The following is a 16,118-nucleotide window of genomic DNA, read 5'->3' on the forward strand; positions in this document are numbered from 1 at the left end:
ATTTGCTGATTGAAATGTGCTTCAAGGGAGCTACTAAAAATATATTAAAAAACACAGAAATAGTTTTTCTGTGTGGTATTTAATCTTCTATAATAGGGATAATTCCTTCTTTGAGTGCTTTACAAAAAGCTACAGAGGAATTATCTTTAAGACTTTTCATAAAGGAATGAGGGTGCAAAAGCAGTGGCAGGAGCTTCTTGTGCTGTATGTAACTGACCTGGGGGAAAGCAGCCAGCCAGAAACCTCTCACTAGGACTAACTATCCAGATAAATTCCTGTGTTTGAGTTGATGCTTGCAGGCAAGCAAAGGCTGATGTCAAAGTTCTGAAGGCCAAATTAAGACAAAGTTTTTCTAGTTTCTTTGAAAAAACAAAGTGTTTTGGACTATCTTTCAGCTCCTGTAACTCAAGACTCCTTGACAGCCTATTATTTGTTCAGTCATATTACCTTCTCTTGATTCTTTCTGACAAAGTTATCAAACACCCCACTGGGACCACAGCCAAAGAAGCATTCACCTTTATATAAGAGCCAAATCCTGATAAAAGAATGCACAGCTGGAGTAAATGGACTGTTTGGTCAGAAAATAGAGCTAAATGGAGATTTCTGCTGAACCTTGTCACAACTGGTGTAAATCCAGGCCACAGGAACTATGGGATATAGGGAGAAATAAAATATACAACTCAGCAGTGCAGATTTCTCCCCAAGCTAACACTCCTGTGCAAATAGCCATGGTAGAGCTTTGATTCATTACACAGAGGTCTGCTCTTAGTCTGGCTTTATTTGGTCTCTCTTACCTATTTCTTCATCCATAAGGAAGGCAGCATTACTTTTATCTTCCTCGCAGATGCAAAAGGAGCAGTAATTAATCCTGATTCAACTGTGGATGCAGTATAACCAGTGATAGTATCAACTTTTATTTTAATATGCTTACTACTCATCCCTTCTGATATTCTTATTGCTTTCTAGTTTATTGCAATTACTTGCTCAACTTTTCACAGGTTTTTATTTTAATGACATGGGATCCCATCTTTTGCATGTCTAAAGTGGCAAGTTTCCACTGCCCTTCATTCTGCAGCATATTCAGCCCTGTTAAAGTGCTGATTTGTGAGTGCAGTTATGACCAGTCTACACCCTCTTATTAGTTTCTGAAGAATTCAGAGTAGCTCCTGGAGTTGAACATGGTGATCTTTGATACCCATCCCGTAGCTAGATGTAATGTTTATATCTGCACTGCCATTGCATTGGTAGCTACCATGGGTACACCAATACAATAAGTACTACACAATCACTGCTAATTCTTGCTGTGATTCCATCTAAGTTTAAGCAAAAGAGTTGTTCCAAAATAAACCAATCTCATCTTTCTTCCTCTGCATCCTATTTTCTGTAGTGCACTTGTACTTCTCAATCAGCTGCAATCCAGTCATTCCGTAACTGTTCTATATCTGGCATATTTATCTATATTCATATATAAATGCATATATGTTCATACATACATGCACATGTACGAACACTCTCACAGACCAAGGAACAATGAAGATGACAAGTCCTTTAAGAGGCAACTGTTTAATGTGAAGGAGGAAAAAGTAAAAAAAGAAAATTAATTTAAGCGTGTAGAAATTGATGTTGTTTTACTGGCACATTTATATGTCTTTTATAAGCTCCTATAATAACATGGAAACATTCTCTATGATTCCCACAAACATTTTTTTTTTGGTCAGTGCAACTTCAGGGCTCTCCACCACGAAGACAAACAGACCTGCAGAATGTCACTTCCCTTTTCCTAAGGTAAAATTCCTCTGCTGTACATTTTAAAAAACGTGATTCACCTCGTAAAAGGCAACCATCTGTCAGTTCTAGGTTCAGGTACCTCCTTATTGCAACTGCTAGTGATGTTCCCCAAGTACACGAGTGCAGACAGATAAGGAAGAGTGTCAGCATACTGCAAATATACCTTAATCTTCTGCTGTGACAGACAAACTAGAAACATGTGCTCTTTTAGCCTGAAGTGAGCATTACATTGGCCATTAGGAAGATAGGTGTTTAAAATGAAGGATTACTGTTGATCGCTGATTACTTTATGAACAAGATTATTTAATGAACTTCAATGTCCTGTAACTAATTCATTCTTTGTGATCCAGAAGTCATTTTAGAGCAATGCAAGGTGTGATGTGAATAAATATCTGAAGCACCTTCTATCTCTATAAAGTTCATCTAAATCAAGACATCTATCTTTCTCATTTTGTCTTTCCTGACACTTCATCCCTAAAGTACTTTGCAGAAAAAGTTACAGAAATAAAATAGCAGGATATAGAGATAAATTGAAATGCAGAATAGGCAATGAGTGAAATGTGTATTTTTCTTTCTGTGCCATGCTCCTATGTGCTGTTAAATATTACAGCTTTGTCAATGAAGTTCCACAGACCATGCTTGGATTTAAGACAGCAGAGATGTGTTCATCTGAGAGCACAAGTGTTCGTTGCTGTTTTGAAAGCTTCTGCCTCTTTGCACATCAACTGGGGTTCTCCATTCAGTAAGAAATAACAGAAGTGAGCTGTGGGTGTTGTAGCTAAAGCAAAAATCAGTCCATAGGTCTTTCTACAGCCAGCATGCAGAATGGCCAGGAAGGCCACCCCTCTTTCACCCAACAGTTCAGCAGCAAAGCAAGAAGAGGAAACCCCCAAAGCAGGAATGCAAAAGCATCAGCTGTTCATGGTTCCCTTTTCTAAATCCTCCTTTCTAGGACTTTGTCACTCTTACATGCTAAGTAACAAAATGCTTTGCTCCTCTCTGTATAAAATCAGCTACTTCATGTTTTCTAGGTAAATTTAGATATTTTTACCGATTACATCTGTGACCCTTTAACAATGACACTATTTGCAGAAATCAAAGTGGAACGTGTGCAAATAAAAGCAATCTTGTTAAAGAAAGTAATTCCAAAGGAAAAGGTACCTGCTGTTCCATTTATTGGAGATTTATTTTTAACACAGCTCATTGGTATTTATTTGAATTAGAATGATGTGGCAAAAATCTAGACAAAATTTGAAATATGATAACTATTACAGTCCTTATTAATATTTCATATTTTAATGTGTAGCTGCAGTCACAAATAAACAACAAAAATATAATTTGCTCATTCAGCTCTCACAGCTTGTATTATTTTTATGAAAACTGATTTCTCATTTCATTTGCAGGTTTTAATCAGTAATGTGATTTCCTCTCTGTGCCAGGCAGTTTGTTCAAAATGAGACATTTCCTGAAAAACTCAGTTATAATGTTTTAGGATCAAAACCCCGTATCTTAATTTCACAGAAAACGACCAATCAAACTTATTCACAGAAGCAGTCTGACAAAAATCTGTCTTTTCATTTTAGTATCGGTGATAAATGATATTTGCACACCACCTCCATACCTCAATGTGTAACTTTTCAATTGAAAGGTATCAAATTGTGTGTAGGAAGAACAACATACAAAGGCACCTAGACGTACCTCCTCTCCTGTGCTTTTGTTTGCAACCAGCCACTAAGAAATGCACCTTTCCTCCCTGTGTCCAAGGATGATATGTTACCTTGTCTGTTCATGAAGCTGAAGAGATGAATATGTCTAATTCCTGTTTTGACTTTGAGGATATTTTTCTGCCTCCACAGCAAACCTGTGTGGAAGTGCAGAAGTTTGCTATCTACTCCACCGTGCCACTCCACTTCTGCTGATTTGCCTGATTGCCCTCCCATTCTCAGATTGTGGGATTTAGTGAATAACAGTTGTGAAAGCACATTATCCACTGCCTTAGTGATCTTGTAGATCTCTGATGTGTAATATCCAAACTCAAAACTGTGATTTGTGCAGTTCAAAGCAAAAGCAAAGACAATGAAAGGTCAGAAGTATGTTTTCGGTATTTTGGTTTTTTTTGTTTTGTTTTGTTTTGATTGTTAGTGGGTTTTGCTTTGTTGTGTGTGTTTTTGTTGTTTGTTTGTTTTCCCTTTTCCCCAAAGAAGAAATATTTTCTCTTTTCTATACTACTTTCTAAACCAGCAGAAATTGAAGCCCACTAAAAGTATTTACATTGCACAGGAGAGGACACTCCATGACAGACATTTATGAACAGTGACAGCCAGAGGAGGGCATGTGTTTGAGTGTCACACAATCTTTACTGAATATTGAAGCACATGCTTCTGTTTGCAGAAACCACAAATAAAATGAATCATGTGTAGTCTGGATAACAGCCAAGGACTCAGCACTGTGAGGATCACAGGTTATAAACAGCTCTGACATCATTACCACCTTCACACATAGATCAAGATGTATTCAGATGAAAATATTTACTGCAAAGTATTTATTTTAAAAACACTCCATAGTAATTTAAGATTATCATATTATTGCATGGAATACAAACTGGTGAAATAATCACTCTCTGAAAATTAGACAAATGGAAGACTATGCTAGTTCAAGTTAGTTTTTCCTAGATACTGCTACTCCTGTTAAGTTTGTTTCTGGCAGACATAGAGTAGCTGCATTTGCAAGAAAACTATGCATCCACCAAGTACTCTTGAAAATCTAGGCCTAATTATGCATTTAAAAAGTTAGTAGTGACCAGCCCAGAGAACACATCTTTTAACAGTAATGAAAAGAGTAATACAGATTGTATTTAAAACTGGGAAGGTAGTGTACACCAAAGTAGAGAATGAATATTTGCAAACTATTTTGTTTCAGATATTAGATATCTCCTAAGGATAGTATAAAAAACTAGGTAATAGATGATCACTTCAGTGACTGCTGGGAAATGAAAACCATTTTGTGGCAACTGCTACAGCTGCTCCAATATACTTTAGTCTCTACTGACCTGAAATACAACTGGTACTTCAGAGCAAGCCAAAGAGGCTTATGGAGGACCAAGGATCAAATTTCTTGCTGTTGTGTATCTTCTATCTTCATTTACCCTTGTGAAAAGAAGAATAAATCAGCTGCTTTTCAGATCTGATTGTACTCTATACTCACTTTACAAAAAGATGAAGGGTGACACGGGTAGGAAGACAATGGGGAATATGCCCTCAGGGATTTATGTTTGTACTGTTATGCATTTGTTTTTTTGAGCACTCATGTTTTCCTCTTTGGACAGAATGATGCCTAGGGAAAACACTTTATGCACAGTGTAAGGGAAACCAATACATTATTTAACAATTGTGTTGGCATGTGCTGAATCTTGTTTGCAAAAATATGCCATACGCTGGGAAACTAAATAATTTAGGATGGCTATCCTGTTCCCATATACACATATAATATACAAAATAGGAAATCTTTGTTTTCTGTCATTGTCAGTAAAAATCAATAGATGAGATTTTTTGATGATGCTTAGAGGCAATGTGGCAGAAAACGAAACAGATTTATGAACACTGAAGTAACAAAGTTTAGCAATGTATATCATGTGGTAGTCAGCAGATTAATAGACAAGTAATACTACTGACACAACTGGATCATTATCCTGAATTTTTCAGAAGTACTGTATGTAAATATATACCTAAAGTGTTTCTGTAAGAAAAAAAAAATCTATATTAGCTATATCATTCTGGGTTTCTATAACAAATGACAGAATGTTCAGACTCCCAATAATGCTTATGTATTAGCTGCTAGAAGCCACTATTACCACTTCTGTTGCTGCAAATGTAAGTTACTAAGTGTCATTCCTGTATTGGTACACAAAACATAATATGACAGACATGTAAGTGTCAACAGGATTTGTGTGGTCTATCAGTAATCTGTTTTGTGGTATAGCAGTGTGTTTCACTTGTAGATGTGAGTCACACTATATACCAGATTGTAAGAAACCAGCATTTAAATGTGTTCTATGTTTCAGCGGGTTGTTATGGTTCATAGTATTTATGGTTCAATACACCCAGTACCTTTGTACTCCAAGAGGACTGCTAGTTCCTGTGAGATGAGATAAATTTTCAAAATCCTGCTTGCAGATTTTTAAGTTCCTATCGACCAGCAGTGCAGTCTGCCTCTCCTGGGCATGTTTGTTTGGGCATCTTCAAAGATGCCCATGAGCACAATGCCCCACGCACAATGAGCCTCTGCAAGCAGGAATGTAAAAGTATAAAGCTGCCAGTAGCTGACCAACACACTTAAAAGGCAGCAAGGCTCTAACCAGCTGGCTAGGCTGAACACCAGTGTTGCCACCATCCCTCGGTGGATGCAGGAAAGCCTGCTCTCTTCTGCCATCACTGACACACTGTGTACACCCATGCCCTAACCAATGCACAGCTTCGCCTGACCACCCTGCAGCTCTTTTTTCCATTTAGGATTTGATATCTTTCAGTGTCTTTTTCCTCTTGCATCCTTGAGCAACCAGTGACCCGATGTCAAAAACCTACGTCTCCCCATAATTTTACCTCTCCTATTTCTCAGAGATTTCACTATAGCTCTTTCACAACCTAGAGATTTCCTTAGGCATCTTTGCCAAGCTCCTGGCCTTGGAGAGCATTACAGAGCATAGTAAGGCCGGACAAGCAGGAGACTGTGCCCTGGGGAGAAGGGAAAGAAAGAGCTGCTGCAGTTCAGGTTGTTGTTGTAGGGTGTTCAGATACTGTAAAGAGCTTTTCCACAAGGCCAGCTTTACAAGTTAGTAGCACTGCAGAGGCACGGCTTCAGAGGTGTTGCTTTTTCTCGTGTCCAGATGAGTGTTTAATACAGCAGCTCTGAGACTTAAATATTTCCAAGCTAATGGCAGAATTGACCAACACTGACACTTTCCCATAAGACTAGGAGAGGTAGACATTTTTATCCAGCAAAGGTGTTTTCATTATTAGATGAAGAGATGACATTTCCAGTGCTTTTAAGGAAGGAATAGTAGCAGAACTAGCAAAACCTTTCAAAGCAGTACAGATGTATGTTGATGATATTGCATCATGTTTTTTTCTGGAAGCTATATTTTTTGTATTTAATTTCAAGGCTTTTAAAGGAATGTAGGTATTGCTAAATATGTTAAAGAATTAAAACATAATATATGTTTAGACTCAAAGGTAGATAGACTTTTGAGAGGGCTTGTACACCAGTTCTGTGCTGCAGTCATGGTTTCTAAACAGAATGGAGAGTGAACTTCAAGGTAAGATTCAAAAATGAATACAATTGAGCTATTGTTATTCTCAAGTCATTGAGGAAACATTCAAACTCTACTTTGCTTAAATTAACACAGTTTGAACTGTATTCACCTATTCATCATGCTCAGTGGCTAGAGTATCCACAGGGTGACATCTCCTTAATCATTTGCTTCAAGATAACAAATATTCCACTTTGCAGTGTAAAATGGAAATGAAATAAAATAAAACCTGAAATAAGTAATTTTCAGGTCACAACTGTAAAACTGAAAGTTGTCTGACACACTTGTTGGGCAACAGGAGTGATGGAAAGAGGGTACAGATCTCTTGCCAAACAGAAAAGATAATGAACAGTGAAGCATAGTGATGATTGTCACTCAAATAGTTTTCAATAATGAGATTCAGCCCGTGTATTCCCAGCAACAGATGCTCTCAAAGCTTCTGTCATGAATGACCTTTAAGCACAGTATTTGTTGCAAAGAACCACAATATTAACTGTCTCTTTGCAGATTCAGATATCCCACATAATGCTGATGTTCTGCAGAACACTCTTTGAGATTCCAGGTTTTGTCTTCAAATTTCCCCTCACTTCCCCCCTGACACCTCCTCCCCATCAGAACTGTAAGAAAATAAACAGGATGTAGCGTGAGAAAAGGTTTGCTGTTATGGTGGAATACAAGCACTAACGTTTGTCTCATTATCCAGAGGAAAAAAGGCTATGAAAAGCATTATGGCCAGCTACTGTAACAGGTACAGGTTTGAAGATTTTTTGTCATAAGCATCTTCCAGCCACGTAAGTATCAGTGAAAAAGGCCCTGTTTCACCCTTAAAGCTAAAGATTCTTTCCTGCTGCAATGGCACCAACAGCATGGATGAAAAAGACAAAGGATATAGTAGAATTCTTTTATTTTCCCTGTCAGACCACTATCTAGAAATTTAAGATAATTAACACAGGAACAGAGAAAAACTCTTTCTACTGATCCACTTTCTTCCCACCCACCCTCTTCCTTCTTAGAGAGGGGAAGGTGCCAGAAAATAAGGAGAGAAGAAGTCATATCAAATTTAAAGCCTGCTCTTGAGTTTCTGGCCCCCACAAATGCTACTGCAAGCTGAGTGGAGGCCCAAACATCCTTCATTTTCTGATTTAAAATTCAGATACAAGTTGAATGTGCTGACTGCTGATGCGACATCCCTTGCAGAGATGAAGTAGCAGTCCTACTGATTTTTGCATTCTTTATACTACCAAGCTTCTAGGTTGAGAGTGTTTTTAACAAAGCTATAGCATTCATACTCATTTTCAACTGTATGATTTCCTTTCCTTTTTTCCTTTAAGAACACTTTCCCATAAAATACAACTATTTTCAGAATTCTTTTCCTTTCCAGTATTATTCTCCTTCCTTCACGTGCCCTGAAGAGTAAAATGAACTTCTGTGGATTTATCTGGAATTAATTGCATTTATTATATCACAGACACAAAATCTGCATTGGATAAATTCCTCTAGCTAGGAGCACTACCATTTTTTAACTGCATTTATTTATCCAGAGGAGTTACTGTCATGTATATAATCACACTCCATTGCCAGAGCTAGGGTTCCATAAATTACAAAACTCTAATTGGACACAAATAACCACGCTGTATATGAAAATAAAAATAGTAGCACTATCAAGGAAATAATGAAGGTACAGACAGATAACAGAACGAAAAAATTCTCTAACAAACCTTTTTAATCTCTCCACCTGTTTTTGTCTGGGTTGTGGCCAAACAGACAAATGAAACAAGCTTTATGATTTACTATTTTGGGTTCTTGTATAGGACCTGTAGAAGTAACAGGAATATTCATTAATATTTGCAAAGAGTGTATTTTATTGCTAATTTTTTTTCTCAACCTTGTTTAGTTATTGGCATGTGGAGACTATGAAAATGCAAGAAATATTTATAACATTTATTACTTCAATAGCTACAACTGCAACATTCTTTTGGCATATATAGTCTACTGAACTAATTCTTTCTTCTGTTTGGCTGTTAGTTGGAATTGATGTTCTTCTTGTGAAACCTCACATATTCTCATTTTATCAGCACCAACTCAGGTTAATACCACAAAACCTCAGATACACTGTGCAAAGATCTGTGTTTGACAAATTAATCAGAGTTTTCTATTATTAGTGTTTTGTATTTTGAACAGGCATTATCTAAACATACTTTGTATTTACATACTGAAATGAAGCACTAAAGGATAAATAATGAAATCTATTTCAGTTGCTAAAGTTATCAAGAAGTAGGAGATAATGGAAAAACAATGTTTTTCAACCTCCTTGTATATAGTAATTTCAAAAATAACAGAGATAGCCAGGACATCTCAAGATTTACAGCACTGATAAAAGAGAAAAAAGTAACAGAATGAACAGCTTCACCAAGGTGGATCCATGACACAGGATCACAGGTGTAATGTCGGAGGGTAAACACTCTGCCCAGTGAGAACCAGGCAGGATGGGCAGGAGGGCAGAGGCAGACTGCACTGGTGATGGTGTTTTTGGTTTTGTTTGTTTGTTCGTCAGTTTTCTGATTTTAGCTCTGAAGCCCTGAACCTATTTATCCTTTCTTAGCACTGGGAAGGATCTTCTAGATTTATATTCTTGAATTTCCCTTTTATATCTCATTAATCAGCTGACTTCTTCCCCTTCATTTTCACTTGTTAGTAAATTGAAGACAGTTCTGCAGCTATAGGAACAATGGAAGAAACACAAAATAAATTTAACAGAAAGAATCAAGGTTCTTAAGTGAATTTGTTAATCAAAGAGTCTGTTACAGAATTATTACCTTGATAGTGAGGATAACTGACCACAATGTGATTTAACATAGCATTGGATTTTCCCCTCAATGTTTTTCAGAAAAGTCTTTACCTGAAAAAAGGATCATCCAGGGAATTTCTACATCCTCTGTGATAGAGGATCATCACAATTGCTTTACGTTATCTGCCCCTTATACATTATGAATCACCATATTGTTTGAATACTTTATTTCCCTCATGGTTTGGGAAATGACAGGATGAGTGCATTTGCCCTTGGGTTTGTTATTTCCTACTTCTGCCTATCATTTGCATGGATATTTTCATTTTATTTGCTCCTGTCAGTTCTTTACACAGGAAACAAGTCTATTTGAAGGAATGCAAAATGGTGGCCTGGCTGATTCTAAAGTGAACTGTGTCGTGATAGCAGCTAAATAATGCATGAATGGATCTCTGCTAGCCATAATTCACTGCTAGTGCTATTTATTTCTTTATCATGTGTCAGTTCCCTTTCCTGTCAGGATATCAAATGACTACAATGTGCAGGGTGCCGTTTTCCTTATCTTTGAGCTAAATGTTCCATTATATCACATTTTAGGCCTGTAAGATTGCATAATGAAGCACACATAAAATCTAAAGCCATCTTGAGTGGTATATCCATGATGCAATATGTTAAAAAGGGAGACAGCAGCAGGATTGAGTGTTATGCTGCTGCTGTAGCTGGTTGGCAGCAAGAAGCATGACTTAAACCATTCAGTCATTAGAACAGCAGGTATTTTGCTGTTGGTTTACTGCAGGATTTCAGGGAGATTTATATACATCCATTTAGAGATATCTAGAGTTCAAGGAACTTAATTGGGCTGAGAGAAGTATCTTTGCAACTCTGTGATTCACTGCTAGAAACTGTTTTCTGGCTTAAGCTCCCGCATGTGCTTGCTTTAAATCCTTTAGGCTTAACCTTTGAATTTTTACAGCATGAGCAGGTTAATATCTTTCTCTTATAATATTCTTCCTTAAATGGGAAATGCCACATTGAAGATGTGGCATACTTATAATCTCCTTGTTCTTTTGGATTTCAGCATCTGATCTGAATAGTGCAGTTATGAAAGAGTGTACTTCTCTTGGGAAACAAGTGGAGTGAGAAATGGATGCACTGTCCAAGATGCCTCCCAGAAACACGTATTTGAGTTGCTAGCTTTATATCCTATTTTCTTATATTTTATACTTTAAATAACAATAACATATATATTACATCATTGTGCTTAAAATAAAAACTCTAATAATGTGTCCTTCCACAGCATGCCACCAAACAGATGCTTGAAAGAACAGCAGTGATTAAAATAAAAACAAAATAGAAATCTTAAAAGGTCACATCACTTCCTGATATTTTAGGTGTCAAAATTCAACTGAGCATAAATATTAAAACTTAAATGTGTCAGCTGTTAGAAAAACTCCCAGAACTTGCAAAAATATCTGAATCACTTAACCATTCCTGACTATGCAATCATTACACAGCAAAAAAGTTTACTGAAAATTATTATTACATTTGAATTGAATTTCATCTAGGCTATGCAGATGCATTCTGACAAAATCCCAGCAATTTCCTTTTAAAAGTGACTTTTAAAAATATATTGTTCTTTACAAATCCTAAAGGTACCACTGTGTCCTGTGCAGGTACTGACCAGCACTGCAGCCAACATGAGGAGCTCTGGTTCCAGTTTGGGCCTCTGAGGTACCAACATAGTTTGCTAGGAAGCATTTACTTCTTCTGCCCTGTCTCCTCTAAATCCACAAAATCTGCTTTTACTTTATGGTCCTTCCTAAACCAACACATCCTTTCTCTTTTTGCTGTGCTGACCTCTTAGCAGGATTAATTAGCTAAGGTGCCCCAGCAGGGCAGAGCAGAGGGCAATGTATCTTACTGCCTCCCATAGTCTCACCCCTTCAGATGTTGGCTTTACAATCTAGTTAATAAAATATTTAAACACTTCATTTTTATGCCCACAGGGAGCATGATTTTAAACACAGGCATCAACTGTTACTTGGACAAAACAAAACAGAGACAGATGAGCAAGCTCCCATGTAGACTGTCCTTCCTAGATGTGCAGCACCTTGTTTGGAAGTATAGCCCACTTAATGTCAAGGTAGCAGCGGTTTGCAGTGCCCTGATAAAGAACATAAAAACCACAGGGATAGACTAGAATACTTGCTAGGTTTGCTCTTGAAAAAAACACCTAGTCAGAGATTTCACCAGAGGAGGCAAATCTGAATGACCACAGACAGAGTACCGCAAGCCACCAAGCTCCTTTTCAACCTCTCTCCTGTGACAAAAGACTGTAACAGCTAGAGGATCATAAAATAAACCCAGTGATCAGAAGCAGGAGCATCTCGATCTGGATGCATCGCCCAGGCGGGGGCTGGGAGTTCTCTGCAGCCTCCAGGCATCCTGAACCCAGCTCTGCTCTGAGATGTGCAGGTTGGGAAACTCAGCAAACCAAAATTTTAGCTTTAATGCACACAGACATAATTGCAGACCTTGTACATGAGTACCATTTGAGCTAATCCATTAGCCTTGCCCAAATTAGCCTAGCTGTTTATAAGATATTAAATGCACTACAAAGTCTAACATGTTTGTTATGCTCTATAATCAGAGCACCTGCTTAAAAGCCCAATGCAGCTGTACTTCCAGATTACAGGCCATTAGGCAAGTTATGCAGTACCTCATTTTTATAACCTAATCTCTCTTCCTTTTTTACATTTGAATTTTAGAACCATAAAAGTGAGCTTCTTCCCCCTCCATACACCTTTCCCAAGTCTTTAGTGACTGAGATGAGCAGAGTAATATTAATATTTATACAATGCTCAGATCCAACTTTCAGTTGCTATGGTAAAATACTGTCATAAAATATTTAATTAACTTTTAGTCCTATTCAACACCATTCTTCCCTCTTGAGACTATACTGAAACTTTGGATATGTGTGGGACACAATTGTGAAGAGAGATTCTAAAATATTTGGGTTTTTTTTCCTGAATTATTAGAAAAATGAACAGAAAAAGACCTTGGTTTGGATAGAGCTTCCAAAATATTAAGTTTATGGTGCCATTCTAGCAGGCATCAGGCCATGTGATGCCTATTGGAAAGGTCACAGGAGAGATTTCACTCCCCTGGGCAGCAGCAGGAGGACAAGGGGGGTACCCTGATGTTTCTGAAAGAGCTCAGTGTTCCCCTACTCACGGATTAGACCCTTACACCAGCTGTTGATTCTTCTCAAAAACTTTAAAAAGCATAGTATTTAACAGGAAGAGTTACTAAAAGCTTCTTTTAGTCCCAATCAGTATTTTCCTTACACCTAAACAAAAGTCTGTATAAAATAGACTATTATAGGCTAGATAAAATAATTCAGGACTGCTAGAAGTAGTCTAAAATAATTACCTCCACTCAGTATGGCCCATGAGAGAACAGAAGACACACACTGCCCTTACTGACATAGGATAAAATTATGATACACTGTGGCCTTTCACTGAAATAGCTTCTCCCAGCTCAGATGTTGCTTTTTTTTTTTTTTGAAGATTTGTATAAATTACAGCAACAGTGGCAGGTTAAGATCCTTTGTTACCAGAGTTGCATCCATTTCCGCAACTGATGCAAGCCATCCTAATGTACTGGCATGGAACATTTCTTTGTGAAGAAAAACACTATACTCAGAGAAGAACATCACAATCCCCATTATAAATAACTCCACAATAAGTACTGTAAAATACAAGCCCAGTCAAAGCTATTTGTGTGACCCCTCTCAGGCAGAGGGGTCAGTATGAGGCAGGTTAAGTGTCTTAGTTTTCTCAGACTGAGACCAGCATGCAGTTGATGCTCTCTCCTGACAGCTCTCTAGCTAAATGCCCATAATAGTTTCAGATAGTAACCAACTCTGTAAGGTATCAAAAAGGAACAGCCACCCTGAAGATAGTTACTTTAAAGCCAGTATATCTCCACACTTCCATTCTCCCTGAAAGTCTGAGGAAACATCTACATCTCCTCAGACAGCAGCATGCATATTTGTGATGCTTTGACAAGGAGTTATGTAGGACTTCCCAACAACTGAGCTCAAAGGCAATCTCCAAACCACCAGAAAACATTTATTCACTTAACTCCTTTAGCAAATCTGGTGATCTGGACCAAACTCCAGAAATAATTACATTGTCACCGACATTTTCAGTTTGTTCTATTGTGTTTTGAAACAAACAAAAAAATAAAAGCAAACCAGATTCAATATTTTGTTTTATTTAAAGGCCTAAAAGCTGTAACAGTGGAATCTAGAGGGCTTTCTCAGGTCTAATCATTCCTGCACTACCTGCACTACCTTGAAACCAGACTTTCAAATCCCTCTTTAGGTTACAGACCATGAGCATTTGGAGCCACGAAGACCATTCCCTCTCTGGTATGTGTCAGGATGACAACTGAATAGACAGCTCTGTTTTAATTCAGTGATTATCTGCATGAACACAGTTGTCTATTGATCTGTTGAGGTATGTCTGTCTATCAAAAAATGTTTTAGTATATGCTGCTAGAATTGGCTACAATTTTGTCCTAGTGATGGAGTTTTCATTTTTAGTTTTGATGGAAAAGAGTGGTTAGAAGAGTAATCAATTCTATAATCTTGGGTAGTAATCTCTGCACTGAGAGATCACATATTAGGTATCTTCTACTTTTCATTCATCTATCATGTATATATATAACCAATGAAGAGGCAGCCATTTTACAACAAAGTCTAAAATAAGCTTTTCTAAGAAAACTAAGGAAAGGGTATACTTTTAATTACATCTTTACTGTATTTTCAGGAAGATATTTGTAAACAAAACCTCTAATTAGCTCCATTGCTTATTTTTGGTATTTGTAGCAGTCTTTCTGAGAGTTATGCAAATTTCTGCTGAGTAAGACAGTCTACAAATAATCCAATTACAACACATTATCTATTTATTATGTCAGAACTTAGATTTATTATGCCCTACTTGGCAACTGCTTCAGTACTATGTAAACAGAAACAACAACAACATCCAGGCGCATTCACTCAAGTTTTTTTTAGACAACAGAAAGATCACTGTGATAATAAAATATAGTTATAATACAAATGCACAGCACAATTACAATAATCATTAAGATAATTATTTCTCTAGGTAAGAGTGAAAATAGTATCACTGATTTATTGCTGTTATATGTACGCCTCAGGAATGCCTGGGGATCGTGAGGAAAATCTGTTTCCCTGTCCAGTTCTATGATTTTGGTGGCTTTATGCCATCTTCTAGGTCAGGGGGTAGAAGTAGGAATGGAAGGAGCAAATGAGAACTTGAATAGTGCAGAAAGGCTTCAGGTACTGGGCTTCATTTTTGCTCCTATTTTACGAGCCTTACTAACACACATTACTGACTGCAGCTTGCCAGGACTGACCTCAAATCCCCCCTCAGAAAGAATGCGTTATTCTTTCCTCATGCACCATTGTCATGCAATGAATTTCACCGCAATCTACCTATTCAGACAAGAAGCCTTTGACAAATGGCCAGTGTAACATTTCCTAGAACACATGTAGCTGGTCTCTCTCAGCTGGACATGCCCCCGCTTTGGGGCACGGTGCGTGAGCTGCCCCGCAGCGCCCCTCTCCAACACGGCTTCCTTTCCAAGGCACCAGACTTGGCTCATTTTCCAATCACTTGGAGGGTCAAAGTGAAGAAAGCCAAATTCCCAGGTCAGATCAAGACAGCCAGGGCTAGATTTACCTCCACAAAAGCTGTGACTGGGGGTAGGAACCTGCGGCTGGCGCCCCTCACGGCCTGCCCACGGGGCCCCATCCTGTGGAGCCAGCGGCCACGGCCTGTGGCAGGCGGGAACGCGGGGTGAGGGCGGGAACGCGGGGTGAGGGTGGGAACATGGGGTGAGGGCGGGAATGCGGGGTGAGGGCGGGAATGCGGGGCAGAGGGGCTGTCTGGGGGGTGTTGTGGTGGGGGGGCTGTTCAACCAGAATACAGCAGGATGTCTGCTTTTAAAAGGTTTTGTGAGATTGATATTCTCACCAAGAGCAGTGTTTACATAGGGCTTGCTGTTACGCTTCTAATTTAATGTTTAATATCTTATACACCATTCAGCTAGTAATTATAAAAGCTCAGTTCATCCCCAGCACTCTCTTTCTGTAACACTTATGTTGCTCATTATAAAGTTATCTTTGAGCTCTTCTACTCAGCCCTCTGAACC

Source organism: Apus apus, chromosome 6, assembly GCF_020740795.1.
Source record: "Apus apus isolate bApuApu2 chromosome 6, bApuApu2.pri.cur, whole genome shotgun sequence".
NCBI classification, from domain to species: Eukaryota; Metazoa; Chordata; class Aves; order Apodiformes; family Apodidae; genus Apus; species Apus apus.